The sequence below is a fragment of the Strix uralensis genome, chromosome 5 (assembly GCF_047716275.1).
Source record: "Strix uralensis isolate ZFMK-TIS-50842 chromosome 5, bStrUra1, whole genome shotgun sequence".
NCBI lineage: Eukaryota > Metazoa > Chordata > Aves > Strigiformes > Strigidae > Strix > Strix uralensis.
The window spans coordinates 49,038,676-49,054,018 of NC_133976.1; positions in this window are offsets into that span (position 1 = coordinate 49,038,676).

Sequence of the window (15,343 nt, forward strand, 5' to 3'; positions counted from 1 at the left end):
TTTATGAATTTGTTATGTACTTTTCCCTGTTGGAAGAATAGTCTCAGAGCAACTACTCAGATCTGCAGGTGTTCATTGTATGGAGGAATATGAGTCAGCTACAAGGCCGAGTCAGAAGTGCCTGTTTACAAAGTCCCATGGTAGCCAAAGAAGTTGTGCTGGAAGGGCTGTCACTGTTCTTCTGGGCTCCTCTCAGTTGCAGGATCCAATTCAGCTGAGAGAGCTGCAAAGACAGTCACCTGTTTCTCCTCCCTTTGTTTCATATTCCCAAACATGCAAGATCCTGCAGTACCACAGTCCATTAATAGTTTGATGAGAGTAGAGAAAAAATTCCCCTCGTACTGATGTTGCTGTTTTATGCAACTAGCAGTCCCTTTCTGTAAGTGAATTTAATTTAGCTCTTCAGGTCTAAATTACAGGATGGTGGGCAAAGAATGAAGAACAGCTCACAGGAGATTACAGTCAGGCTCTCAACATATATACTCTCTAGTGATATTTAGTACAATATGATCTGATGGACTCTGACTCCTTTTTATTCCATCTATTTTCTCTACTGATTAAGGGTATCGGTCAGACACGTTATATAAGAAATTGTATTCATGATTTCCCCATGATATTTCAAGGAACTAAAACCAACAAAGAATACTTAGCAAAAGGTAATTTATATTACTTTAGCATTAGGTGGGAAACTAGCTCACTCATGTTCCTAAGGTAAGATGCAGCTTTTTTTAAAAGTCCTAACATGTAAGTTAGCAGTGACTCAAAGAACAAAGGCTACAAACACTGAAATGAAGTAAGCAAAGGGAATAAAGAAAAGGCTTTCAGTTCTAAATTATTCAGCATTTTAGCATGGTCAGGGAGATAAGTTATTGAACTAAGGCCTGAAACACAATATAAACTCTTCAGGAGAGGACACTTTTGTCCAGAAAGGTCTCTTGCAGGATGAAGACTTTAATTTTTTTCTCTTTTGCCATTATCTGTATCATTTAGGGAAATTGAATGGATTTTATACAAATAAATATTTTGGTCTGACTGCTAATGCAACAATTTTATTCTGCTTAACATGTGCTGACATTTCCACAGTAAAAAATATCATGACATACAATATCTACCTATATGGATATTGTCAGATGCCAGCTGGATACACAGAGACATTCTCTGAGTTTTAGTACCCCAGCTGAAGTGGCCAATAAGCCTTTTGGGCAAAATACAGAACATTTTTCAGGAAAAGCAATATTAAGTAACAGAGCAGTTCACCTGCCATTTGTTTTCATATTTATCCCATTTTTACTTCCCTCTCTACTGGGCACAGACATATACTATTTATCTAGAAATCATTATTGCAGAACAGCCTTAAAGATCAGATTCCTTTATTATGTTTCTAGTACAAACATTTAGAAAATTATTTTTCATGCTTTTAGTGACATTCAGTTTAAACAATTCCATGGTAGGAAAGAGATACAAGTACAGATACAGAAGTCAGTGACTTTCTTCATACAAAGCTAGGTGTGGGAGAGGTGGGAAATAAAGTACAAACAATAGCTACATTTTTAAAGATCTGGAATTAGGTATTCTTTCCCTACAAAGCCTCTCACCTGTCAGTCTAAAGGGGGTAATTTTAGACATCACAAAAAGTAAACAAGCAATCTCTTCCATTGAGATACAAATAAAAAACTATTCTAGCAATTTCACTACACTGGACTGTAGTTGCACTATAGCTGGACTAAATATTTCAAGTCATGTCTGAACTCAGTCCATTTCTAAGCACCATGAAAAATTGAAATGGTAACACTTAGTTCATTAATTCTTTATAAATACATAACAGATGTGATTTTAGGATGTGAATGAAAAATTTCACAGAGGTGACCTGTCTTATCAATCTTCTCATCACAAAATCTTCCATAACCGTCACAGAAAGAAAATATAAGTCACAGAATACAGCCACAAACTAGGGTTGCATTACAAGAAATATTACACATAAAATTCAAACTGTAATGACATTGCAGATGATCATCTGTCTGTTCCAGTTATCCAACTGTCTGTTTTTTCCTCTAAGATCTGTTAATATCAGCTAATTTACATAAATTTTTGAAACTTAGGTAATTATTTATAATACTATTATTTTGTGAAACAACTACCCAGCTGTTCAATATTTCACTTGTGGAATTTCCACGTCACTAGAAAGGAAATACAAAGTGAACAATAGATACCTGCTATCTCTTCACCCCACACATATGAAGGTTATATACACCCATGACAAGGCACACTTCGCCTTTCCCCCACTGATATTTTTAGTTCTTTTATACATTATGAGTTAGAGGACAGAAGTCATTCAATTCATGTCATAGAATCATAGAATGGTTTGGGTTGGAAGGGACTTTAAAGATTATTTACTTCCAATGCCCCTGCCATGGGCAGGGACATCTTCCACTAGACCAGGTTGCTCAAAGCCCCATCCAACCTGGCCTTGAACACTTCCAGGGAGAGGACATCCACAACTTCTCTGAGCAATCTGTTCCAGTGTCTCACCACCCTCACAGGAAGTAATTTCTTCCTTATAGCTAATCTAAATCTACCCTCTGTCAGTTTAAAACCATTACCCCTCGTCCTATCCCTATACTCCCTGATAGAAAGTCCCTCCCCATCTTTCCTGTAGGCCCCCTTTAAGCACTGGAAGGCTGCTATAAGGTCTCCCCAGAGCCTTCTCTTTGCCAGGCTGAAAAATCTCAATGCTCTCACTCTGTCCTCATAAGGGAGGTGCTCCAGCCTCTAATCGTCTTCATGGCCCTCCTCTGGACCTGCTCAAGCAGGTCCATGTCCTTCTTATATTGAGGGCCCCAGCGCTGGACACAGTACTTCAGGTGGGGGGTCTCACAAGAGTGGAGTATAGGGGAAGAATCACCTGCCTCGACCTGTTAGCTGCACTTCTCTTGATGCAGCCCAGGACACGGTTGGCTTTTTGGGCTGCAAGCACACACTGATGGCTCATAGTCAGTTTTCCATCCACTAATACTCCTAAATCCTTCTCCATAGGGCTGCTCTCAATCCACTCATCACCCAGCCTGTATTTGTTCATGGGATTGCCTCAAGACATGTACAGGACCTTGCACCTAGCCTTCTATATTAAAACAATCTGCATTTATGAATATCCTGAAAAAGAAATAATTTTCTGAAAAGTAATCTCTAAGCTCTCTGACTGTCACAGTCCTAAGACAAGTGTAGTAGGTTTTTTTCCCCTCACAAAATGAAAATGTTCTGGTGCTTTTTCCAATTTCTGGCACTTGTGGAAGGAGAAGCAACATTGTTTGGTCAAGGTAAGGTCTAGGGGAATGTTTCTTGAGGTAGGAAAAGAGCATCCAGTTTCCTTGGAACTAGGTTAACTATTTTTCATTTTCTACTTAAAAAAAAAAAAAAAAAACCCAAAAAAACCAAACAAAAAACAAAACAAAAAAAAAAAAAAAACAAAACCAAAAAAACCCAACACATTACAAAGTAGAAGTGAGAAAGGATTTGAACAGTGAACTGAAGTGAGAGGTTTCAACACAAGTCTGCCTACATTAGTGAGAGGGTGGAGCTCAGTTCTGGCAGATCTACTCACTACTTCCCCTGTAACTTAAAGAAAACACCTGACACACACATGCCTAAAATGCACAAAGGCAGTGGAATAACGCCATGCCTAGGCCCACTCTGCCTATTCCTTATAGCCAGTCAGGTTACATCTCCTGGACCTCCCAGCCTGTGGTCATATTCTTTTCCCTGAAGACAGTAACAAAATGGGTGACTGGAGGGAGAACACAGGAACAGCTCAGCTAGTCTGAGTAATGCTGTATTACCAGGTCTGCAAGTCCCACATCACCCCAGTACCATCCTCTGCAGTCCATCTCCCTCCCCACCACTGGCCCCATCCACAGTCCTTCCTCCTACCACCACCCCAACACATCACCCAACACCATTCCTTTGTTTAGTCCAACACATCAGAGGGGCCAAACAGAGAGAGATGACTACAGCAGGATCTTAAGATGAGGGAAGGATACAGCTGCTTAGTGTGACTGGAGACAAGGAGAATGAAAGATCAAAGTACAATTGTGACAGGGTCAGGAACCACTTCACTCCCGAGAGAGATAAACTAATCACACAGAAAAGTATTAAAGAGGTCTTATTCCAAGTGTCCTGTTGTCACATTAACTCCTTAGCTGATATACGCTGCTTGTATAGAGAACCAAGCGAGAAAATGTCTTTTTTTTTTAATCCACCATGAATTGAAAATCTAAGGCATACAAATCAAAGTGCAGCCACTATCTTGAACATTCTCATTTTCAAACACAAATAATAATTAACTAGCTGTTTTCTTTGTGCTCTTGATTGATGGACTACATGGATTAACAGTCCATCTCTGGAAATAGAAATGTTAATTTCGCAGTGACTGGGTTTTCTAGCTCTCACAGCTGAAAACTTAGAGCGATGTCCAAATCAAACATGTCCATTACTCCCCCTCAAATTTCTCATCTTACGGTTCCATAAAACTTTATTATTCCCTGCCATGTTAAGGAAATATGATGTCAAAATATTGATAAAATTAGTTATACATAGAAAAATAATTAAAGATTACTCTCAAAGAGTGTAAGCATTGATATGCAAATGTTTGGTGCTTACTGTAAAAGGAACAAGCTTTAGAAAACTGTTTTCTCTTAGGATATTATTAATAACAGGAATAATTAATAAATAGATATTGTTTGCAATAGAGCACAGGTGCTCTAGGAACAACACTGACAGTTTAAGCAACTTAGAAAAGCTATGTAATGAAAAGCTAGACATAGATTAAGTATATGTTAAATAGAACATTTTGAGTCTTTTCTCAGAAATCTAAAAGTGAATTATGATGAAGATTGTTCAGAAGATAAGTAACCATGATGACCGAAGACTGCATCAGTGAACAGTGGTGTCCGAAGAGGAATTAGAACGGAACAATAAGAACTAGTCAAAACTATGGAATACAATGGACTTTTGAAACTGATGATGAATTAAGAGTTGAAAGTTCCTGGAAAATCACCAAAGACTCTTTGTACTGTATGTTATATCATAGATATAGAGGGTGCTTTTTGTTAGCTGTTGCCACTCACTGAGGTGGTGGCCCAACTCTGAGTTGTTAATAAAGCAAGTCTAGAGATACCCACAGTCTGGTAAAATCCTTTAACACTTACCACAGCTTTAGAGATTTCACGTAGGACTCTTTTCAATAGTTTATTGTTTTTAGTGTCACTACCAAACATAAGGTTTAGAATTGACAGAAAGAACAGACCCTAGCTAACATGAACAGTCCTGTAAAAGCATGAATGCACCGTTAACTGGTCATATCCAGTTAATAAGAGGCATGTCACAGTGTAAACATAGAGACAAATCCAAATGATTTTTCCTCTCTAAAACCTTTTTCTGTTACACTTTAACATAGTCCACCACTCAGAAAAATATAAGTAACAAGTTATTTAGACCTCTAAACATACAGTCAGTAGTGATTTGAACCCTTCCAAACTGTCACAAGTACAGCTGGTTGCATAGAACCCAAAACTTTCATAACCATGGTCTTCAGGTATCCTGTCCCAGACAAAAAATTACATACATGACATTGAATTATTATTCCGATAGAAGTTTCTGTTTTGGAAGAATGAGTCTTTCTGGTAATTGATCCCATACAGAGCTATGGCCAACATACCAACTTAATTGCACAACCATTTATACACACTATTCAGTTTTTATTTAAAAAAAAACCAAAAAGAGATATGGTCATAGTGGACTATTTCAAGATGCAGAAGACAAAAAAAAAAAAAAAAAAAAAAAAGAACACTTAGTTTAACTGCATTTAGAAAGCACTTTATAGCTACATAATTTGTAAAACCCAATAATGCTATAAAATTGTTGGAACTTCAGTATAGGCTATAGCATAAGTAATACTTGTCAGAAAGATTTCTAACTGCCTACACTTTCTTCAAAACATTTTATTGTATCGGTCTTTTAAAATTAGCATTCTTATGGTTGTGGGGGCACCTAGTGGCAAACTAAACATGTTTATGCATAAAGTAGCTGGTTATCAATTATCAGAAATCTGTATTCTTTTACTTTTGGAGAACTTTTTTCTTACTTTCATAACAAACATTCATCTGTGTAAGATGAATTTCAACACAAAGCAACATCAAAAAACAAAACCTGAATATAACACACCGGCAATTCCACTGACTCACCCCTCCTCTCCCCCCTCTCCAGAATGACATGTATCTACAGAAGCTGAAAAATAGATTTTGAAAATAAAACTCCTTTTTATCCTCTATGCCCTGTCAGAGACCACTACTCTCTGAGCAGCTTCTTTTAGACATTCCACAAGAAGATTTTAATGTTTAATACCAAACTTACTTATCTGAAGATATTTCATGTTACACAGGATTTTGATTTAGCAGAGGGATATGACAATGTAGTGAAACCACAATACAAGCAGAACATAGGCATTCAACATACAGCTGGATCACAATACAAATATGATTTCTATTGCTGGTCTTTATATGTTCACTATCATGGCACTGGGTATCCCCAGTCACCAGGAGGGAATAGTTAAGTTGAATCCAACTCAACCCCATTGCTATCTTCAAAGATTCTTCTGTTGGCTGTTCAGGTTTTATACTCTATTGAGCAACTTATACACTTCCTCCATGCTTATCTGACTAATGGAGGAAAACATCCACATTCTTCATTAACTTGGGAAGAAAAATTTAAAAATCAATTACATAACCAGTTGATCCACTCAACTGATACAGCCAGCTGATCTAAAACAAAGCCCACCCTCCAGTCCCCTTTGTGTTGACCTAAATTCAGCTTTCTTTGCCGTAGCTGTGATCACTCCTTGCTTTCTTCCCTGAGCTACATGAGCTGACTGCCTGTGCCCACCTCTTCTGAGCAGTCTTCCACAGTGGCAGGGTTGTTGATCAGGCACACCACCATCTCTTTTTCCTTGCCTTCATCAGAGAGGGACCATGCAGGGACAGATTGCCGATTATGTCAAAGCTGTGCTCAGATACAGTGAGGAAGAGACCATCTGGAAAACAGTTTCTTCTCCTTCATCCCAAGCTGTGCAACATAATATATGCAATAGTTACAGAGGTCAGGGGAAGAGTTTTTCATTTGCAAAAGTTTCCTAAAATTAAACAACTCTGCCACAAAAACAAAAAAATGGATTTTCAGCATAAACTGCTTTTGATGTTCCCCTGTGATGAAGCAATATTCTTGCTGCCTAGATGAGAGCCCATTTTGAGTAATCTAGACAATACAAAGGACCTCTGTCTGTATTTAAAGTAGCAATCCAGCACTAGTTTTCCACAGAAGTTATTCACATATTTAGCTCTTATAAACTATTTCTTCATTACAAGAATTAAATGTTTTATATGAACAGCAAATGCTACTCTGTAGGTTTTATGAACTGTTCCTTCTATTCAAACTCTACATACAGGTTTCCAATAAGCCTCCTAAATTGCCTTCCTTAAGACTTTTTCCCTGTTCGGTTGCCCAGATTCTTGTGTCAAATTGTTTTTATTTTCCTTGTTTCTGCCCAAGGCCCATATGAAGAAAAACATCCAGAGTTTCTTCAGGCAAGCAGTCTGGCTAAGCTTTCATTCTACAGAGCAAAATCACAATGTTTCCCAGAGAGGCATCATATAAAGAAGTTTTACTTACTCCTCACAGAGTCCTTGGCACTAAGTTTTGGCCTGCAGACTATTTGGTGGCACATTCTGGGTGCCAAAGACACCGACACTTCCATTATTAATATTTTACCAACACCTCTCCAGCTGCCTAGAATCCTCATGCTCTAGCCATATCATTACAGCACTAATTCATGAATGCCAGCTTAACTAAGCTTTTTAGGGGTGTTGGTATTTGTTTTACCTAAATATATCCAGTAGCAAGTAATATGTCCACTCCATCTCCACTGGGCTGTGTGGATCCTGAACAGAATCTTCAAAGCTGATAATATGTACTGCAGCTGCTCTCTACGGAATCAGAGAAACAAACAAAACAAAACAAAAAAGCAGATTTTTCTATGGGAATACAGCACAGTTTTATCATGCTTAGGAACAGAAAGATAAACTTACAGTCTAAACCCAAATACATACTAATCATATGATCTTGTATTAATACCTCCAGGGGTCCACCTCCAAAAGCCAAAGGCTTCCCCAGGACTCAGTAACCACTTCCCAGTAGCCACAGAGCTCTAGCCTGTCAACCTGCTCCTCACAAGCAAGAAGGAACACTAATCCTACTATCCTCAATTACTTCATATAGCTCAGTCACCATCATTTTGACTAACAGCTCTTATCAGCTGGATCTCATCATCAGCTACATAGAAAGTTCATCGAACTCATTAGAGAGCAGGTAGGAATCACTTGTTCATCTTTACATCAGGATAAAGAAATTTTGTGCAACTATGTTGTTGCATCGTAAGTTTATCTCTCCATAAAATTATACGTTTTCATGTCTCTCTTAAAGCTTCTTTATCGAAGAACCCTTTTCATCAAAGAGCTAGCAGCATTTATCTATGTATAGAAATCATTGATTCTTTTGTCCAAACTATTCTACCAAAACTGTCTCTCACCATTATAATGAAACATTATGGAGTAGGTATAAAACAATAAGGAGTGAACTGCCCTCTGAATCTCTGGTGTGGTCTTGCAGCTTTATCTGGGACCTTTCTAGAAAAACTTAACTACACTCAAGACTGCTTAAAATCACAAAGTCAGTCTTTTCCAGCCCACATTAGGATAGCATAATTGAGTAAACCTATTAACATAAACAAACACAGGAAGAGATTAGTCAATTAGTCAACCTGATTTTCACTGCTTATACAGCTGTAAGGCAATAATTTCCATGCATGGATGAAATAACTAAGATATGCTCAGCCAGAGAGGGACAGCCATAAATGTACAAAATACAAATATTTGTGTGAAGATTTTACTTTAGTTTATATGTATAAAGACATTGCATTGCCTCATCTGTGGCAATTAAACTCTTTTTATTTTGCTACTATTGTAATGCTGAAAAGATAGTAATATTGCCAAAGTGACCTGAAAAGTACTTGCTGTACAATTTAAATAGTGGAATTAACTCTTTCCCAGATTATTTGCATCAGAGGTGATATTCTTTCAGAATGGCAACAGAAAAGGGAAGGATCATTTTTATCTTCAATGATGCACAAGTATGGAGAATCCCTGGAAATGAAAAGTATAAAACAGATGAATAAACTTAGAAAATTTAATGACATCCTAGAGAAATTGCAAATGTATCCACAGGACCTCTTTCCCATACTGCTAAAGAGTATTTTGTCACTGTTACCTTTTCATCTTTCCTTGCTCATATCTAGATATCTTTTCTCTGTTTAAGTGGCATATCTCCTATATACCTTCTGTATTATATGCGTGCTATGGTCTTACCGTTGCAGTACAGAAAGAATATAAGACAAAGATGACTTTCATCATCCAAAACTAGGTTACCATGATTTATGAAGACCACAGAACAAGAAGGAATTCTATTAAGACTTGTTTTCAGCACTGAGAAGCTATGCTGGTGCATTCATTCACACATGGATCAGGTCATGCCCTAAAATGGCCTCAAACAGATGTTAGAACTTCACAGTTTTCTCTCATGAATACTCACCTGTATTTATTGTTAGCCCAGAAACTCCAGTTTAAGATCACCCATAACAGAACATAATAAGTACCCTCCAGGGTCAGGCAGTTTGTCTGCCTAGCACAGTACTCTGTCTCAGAGGGTAGCAATAGGAGATGTTACTTCAGGGGAGGAGACAAGCCTGAACATTTTCTTACATCTGCTTCCCAGCATCTGCAGCTACTATATTTGTGACACTAGAGGGTGCATGCTTGCCCATTCTCTTATTTTCCATTAGGAGAACTCTTTTCTATGAATCTGCTTAATTCTTTTTTGTACATGATGATATCCTCTGCTTCGACAACCTCCTGTAGTAGCAACATTCAGAGGCTTACTGCCTAGTATATAAAAAATTACTTTCTTCTACCTGTTCAAATCAACATTATGGGACTTAGTAAATAACAGTTCCAAATTCAACTTCCTGCTCAACCCTCTCTAAGCTGAGAGGTCCCAGTCTTTCCCCATTAGGCAGGTGTTCTACCCCAATGATTGTTCCAAATGCCTTTTTCTAACTCTTCTAGTCTCCTTACAGCACTTCACATCTGTTTTGGTCTTCATGACCTTCTTGATGACATCTAACATCTTGTTGACCATTTTGGTTGCTGCTGCATATTAAGACAATGATTTCAGAGGACTGTCAAAAATGACTCTGAGATCTTTTTCCTAAATTGTAAACACTACTTCCAAATTTAATATTGTGTCAACCTGGATACATTCCTTAGATGCCTTACTTTAAAGTAGTCAAACCTGAAGTTCAGCTGCCACCTTTTGTCCAGTCTCTCAGTTTTATAACATCCTACATGAAGACCTTGACACTGGCATGGCATTTGGCTGCCCAACACAGTATCTGTTGCACTTTGTGCAATAAATCTAGCAGCCTTCATTCTGCTGGAGGACTTCTAACAGCATATTGAGCTAAAAATTTATAGGGTTTTGGAAGTTTATTTTAATTTAATTTATCTTTTGAAGCAATGTTTAGAATTGCTCTTCTCTTACCCATCTGTACACTTATTAGGCTAGCTACCAATACATGAGAAATATCCAAGCATATCAAGACAACAGAAATAGGCTGACCTGAGGTGTTCTTCACCAATACATACTCCCAGTGCGAACTGCCTTTTTGGTTGCCTGCAAGTCATTAAGCTACTGCCCTTTACCCTCACCTGGGCATGGTAAGTCTTCATCCCTTTATAAGGGTTTTTCTAAGCTTGTTCACAGCCTTCTTGCATAGCCTGAAGAGGCAGGCACACAGCAAACCTTCAGCTATTTGTCTCTAGCAAACTTGCCAACTGCCTTTCTGAAGTGCAGGACTGCTACCAAAGAAACATTCTCTGCTCCCAGGAGCTAAACATTCCCTGAGCTTCCCCATCCTCCAAACCAAGGAGTTCTTCCTTCTGCTCTTTCTGAGCAAAGCTGCTGAGCAGATTGCCTTGTTAGCTATTTTCTCATCATCACACAGCTACTGCTTCTTATCATCACTTGAACAAGCTTTATATTTCCCCTTAGAGGGTTCATTAACTCACAGACAGGGGAGCCTAGTTCCAGCTATCACTCATCTTACCCAAACATCTGCCAAAAAATGATCACAGTTTTGCCATTTAAATTAATTATCATTTAAGAGTTAATGTAATTAACAGAGATACAAGTAATCTACAGCCAGAAGAAGAGCTGACATTTTAGCTTCCATACTTTCCTTTCCGGGCTGAGTTAAATGTCGCTCACAAACAACTTGGCCCATTTTGAAATGTCTTTCAGACTAACTCAGTTCACTCTGCAGGGGTTGCCTATGTGATCTTAAAACGAGTGTTGAGTTTCCTCACAGTTGATGTCAACCAGAGGCCAGCCTTCAGTCTTTCTTTTGCTTCCCTTCTTCCATCAACACAGACCTCTTCTGTTCAGCAAATATCTAAAGTCTACCAGTCTGTAAGTCTATGGCCCTGTCTGCCATATTGTCTTTTCCTTGTAGCACCGTTTCCTTCTGGCACTGCGCATGCATGGAAAAGGCCAGGTTCTAAGATGCAGAAAGCAAATGTACAAAGATTGAAAAGTATTATTTCAGGGAAGAAGTAGGGAATGTGAGCTAAGATCTCTTTGATTTAAGAACATTGTGGGAGGTAGAACTGCAGAAAACTACTGTCAACAGTGCAACCTGGGAGCATAAAACGAAAACTCCTAACAAAAGATGCTATCCCAAGAAAGTTTTTGGTAAATGCAGACCAGTGGAAGATTTTGAAACTAACACAGACATGTTTTATCAGAAGAGGACTAGAAATGTCAGGCTGGCCAAATTAGATATTCATATCCGGAGAAGAAAAGTCTGCAGTCAGTCATAAAAAAGGTGTGTATGTATCTGACAGAGGAAGAACATGCTTCCAATTTCTTGCTTATAATCTGTTTCTGTCAAATATTTAGATACCCACAGGGATAGTTACTGGGTTTCAAATGAAAACAAAAGGACAAGAGTTGCCTAACTTTGAAACCACCTGACATGATCCCAGAACACATTTTATAAAATTAATGTGAGCATTTCTCTTGACTAAATCTGCCATTAAACTTTCTCACCCCACTGAAAATGTGCAGGTTGGGAAATAATCTGCTACGAGAGAGTAAAGGTAAAATGTTAACCCCTAGGCCTTTAAACTGCATCCCTACATGTTCCCCAAACTGTAGTACTGAGAACTATTCAAAATGGTATGGTTAAACTTGCATATGTTCATGCAATATTAGAATTTATGCCATTGTGTGAAACCTATAAAGTCTAAATGGAATTATATTATTCATAGATGTTAAAAGAGCAACACATAACCTTAACTTAAAGTACCTTAGAAAAAAAAGGTGTCTGATTAAGGACACATTTTTCACTAATTTATGTGAAGAGGGAGGCAAGAGTTGAGGAAAAATACGTGGTGATTTTTTTCCAGTAAATATTAAATTTTCAAGGAAAAATAAACCAACCAGTTTTCAGTTTTTAAAAATGAGATTATTTTCTTGGTTTTTTTCAACTCATTTTGAAATAAGGAAATTCTCCAAACGACATGTTTTATTTTGTTCAAAAATATTGTTTCTTCATGAAACAAAACTGTGACAAGTCTTATTAACAAAGACCTGGATCCTGAAAAGATTTATGTACATTCTTACAGTTACAACATTTGGCTATTCTCATTGACTTTGAAAAACCTTTTCAATACCCAAGATTTTCTGTGTCTACGCAGAGTATGTATTTCAGTGTGTGTGTGTAAACTTCCTCTTCTTACATTTTTAAATTTGCTGCCTCTCTCCAAAGTTCATCTTTCCAATTCTGAAGCTGGTTAAGTCTATGCTTCACTTTGTTTTTCCCCCATAAAACATTTCCAGAAGACCTTATGTAAATCAGAGAAGTCACTGGCAAACAAAAAAGAATTTCTCTAACACTGATGATGATCTAAGAATACTATTATTAGCGGTACCAGTAGGACTAAACAATGTGAGTAAATTCAGCAGTCTAATCATTCTGTCTCAGACCTAAAGCTGCAGCCTCCTTAATTATTTATAAAACCAGCACAAAGCCAAACACCAAGATTTTTGTTCTTGATTTTGCAGTAAGCTACAGATCTAAGAAAGTTAGTTTCTGCCTTATATCTCACATATATGTTAGCTTTCTTTAAAAAGTTGATTTCACGTAACCCACATGGCATCTCTGAGTGACAAAATAACTAGTGTTCTGATTTCCAGGAAAATAAAAATGTTTTAATAATATCCCATTTGCCCACTTAACTACACTTTTGGCATGATTCCTTCACTTGGAAAAAAAACAAATTGAAAAAGCACAAGATACAGCAAGATTCATAATTTATGCAAGGAGTTACAGACATTATCTTATTACATTCTTCATTCATCTAGTTTATTACTAAAGAAAGAACTGATAACCAACATTTTGTTATAACTTTTTAAATTTTTCATGGTTAGGTTTTAATTCAGAACTCCTCAGTATCATACAACTTATGTCTTATAAAAGAGTCCTCTCTTAGATTTCGTCTTTAGCCATTGCTGTTCTCAATTCCAGTTTTATGGGTTTTTCTCAGGTTGTATGAATGAGAGACATCATACCATCACATATAAGTGAAAAAAAGAACATGCAAACATTTGGAAAAATGCTTCAAGTTGAGACTAAAACATGAGAGGAACTAAAATGTCATTTTAAGACTGGATCAACTTGGTTTTTTTCTAATTCTTGGTCTGATGTGCAAATTCCTTATCTGTTATGCATAGTACACAGAACTTTTCATATGAAACATAAAACACAGACAAAAGATTCTCCTTTTAAAAGTACAGGATCAAAATGGTAAAGGTTTAAGAGTAAGAACATTGAAACTTTTTTAAGACCCTGACTAAAGTTCTATTTAAGAGGTTTCACTACTTCCATACTGAGAAGCCTGTCTTTGAAAAGTTTTTAATTAGTCAGTACAAAATCACAAATACTTGAAAATAAAAATAGATTTCATAGTATAGCACATCTTGTCTTCTTTGCTACTTGAGGTATCATTCTGTAGCTTATCTTCTCACGATCCAAACATCTTCTACATAACAATAATAGCACTTCCCTAAAGATCCACAGAAATAGTTGGATTAGTCTTCTTAGGTAAAAACATTTCTTTCTTTTTTATTTTCATATTACATTTTATTTCATTCAAGCTAATTGATTTCTGATACATGTCATTTTCTTTTGAGACAGAAGGGATATCGTAACTGTGTTGTTTGTGCCAGTGAAGGCTTATTAAGAGTGAAACGTCTGTTCACTAGCCATTTGTTTTATTAACATTCTTTGTGGGCTATTTATAGATGAAGAAATTGTCAGACAGAATCATGAACCTTATTGCAACTATCATCAGCCACTGCAATGGATCTCATGACAGTATCAGTTAAATAAATTTTTAGGAATTTGCACAGTTACTGTGAGTCAGTTGAGCTCAGGTTGCAACATGATAACTAGATGTTTATTTTAATCACTAGCCCTATGTACACACTGTTGGATCTGAGCATAAAACTACAGCTGATTGAGAACAGATGAAATTCACTGGCTGACTCCATCAAGATGAGGAAAGTCATAGTAGAAGTAGTTACAGTCATATCAGTAGTTCTCAAGAGATTTGATTTATAGTCATCTAATTATTTTCAGTGGACTTGCAGGCTTAAGAATAGCAAATTGAAAACAACTGACAGTTGCCTTGCTCTATAAGTTGCCCATTATATGCTTTGAACATGGTCTCTGATCCCAGTTAGAAAGCACTACTAGTGCCTATACAGGAAGACATCCAAAAAACTCATTGTTACTTTCTCAGTAGCATAGTTTGGACACCTAGGATATGCCAAAGAGACTTAACCTCTAAGAAGGTATGATTACAGCTAACATCTCCAGGGAAGAGGCAAGAGTCCTAGTTCTTCATTTGCTGGATGTAAAGTTGAAATGGTGTAAATACTTTTAAAAACAGTAAATGCTTACATCTCATTTTTTCAAAATCTATTGCAATGTCTTGATGATGTAGAAAATCATTCTGCTTCTGCATTCAGGCTTATAACTGTCTATTTTATCTGGAGTATTACATCCACACAGAAATTGTAAAAGAATAAAGGAGGAGGGGACAGAGGAGGTTTGTCTTCCTTT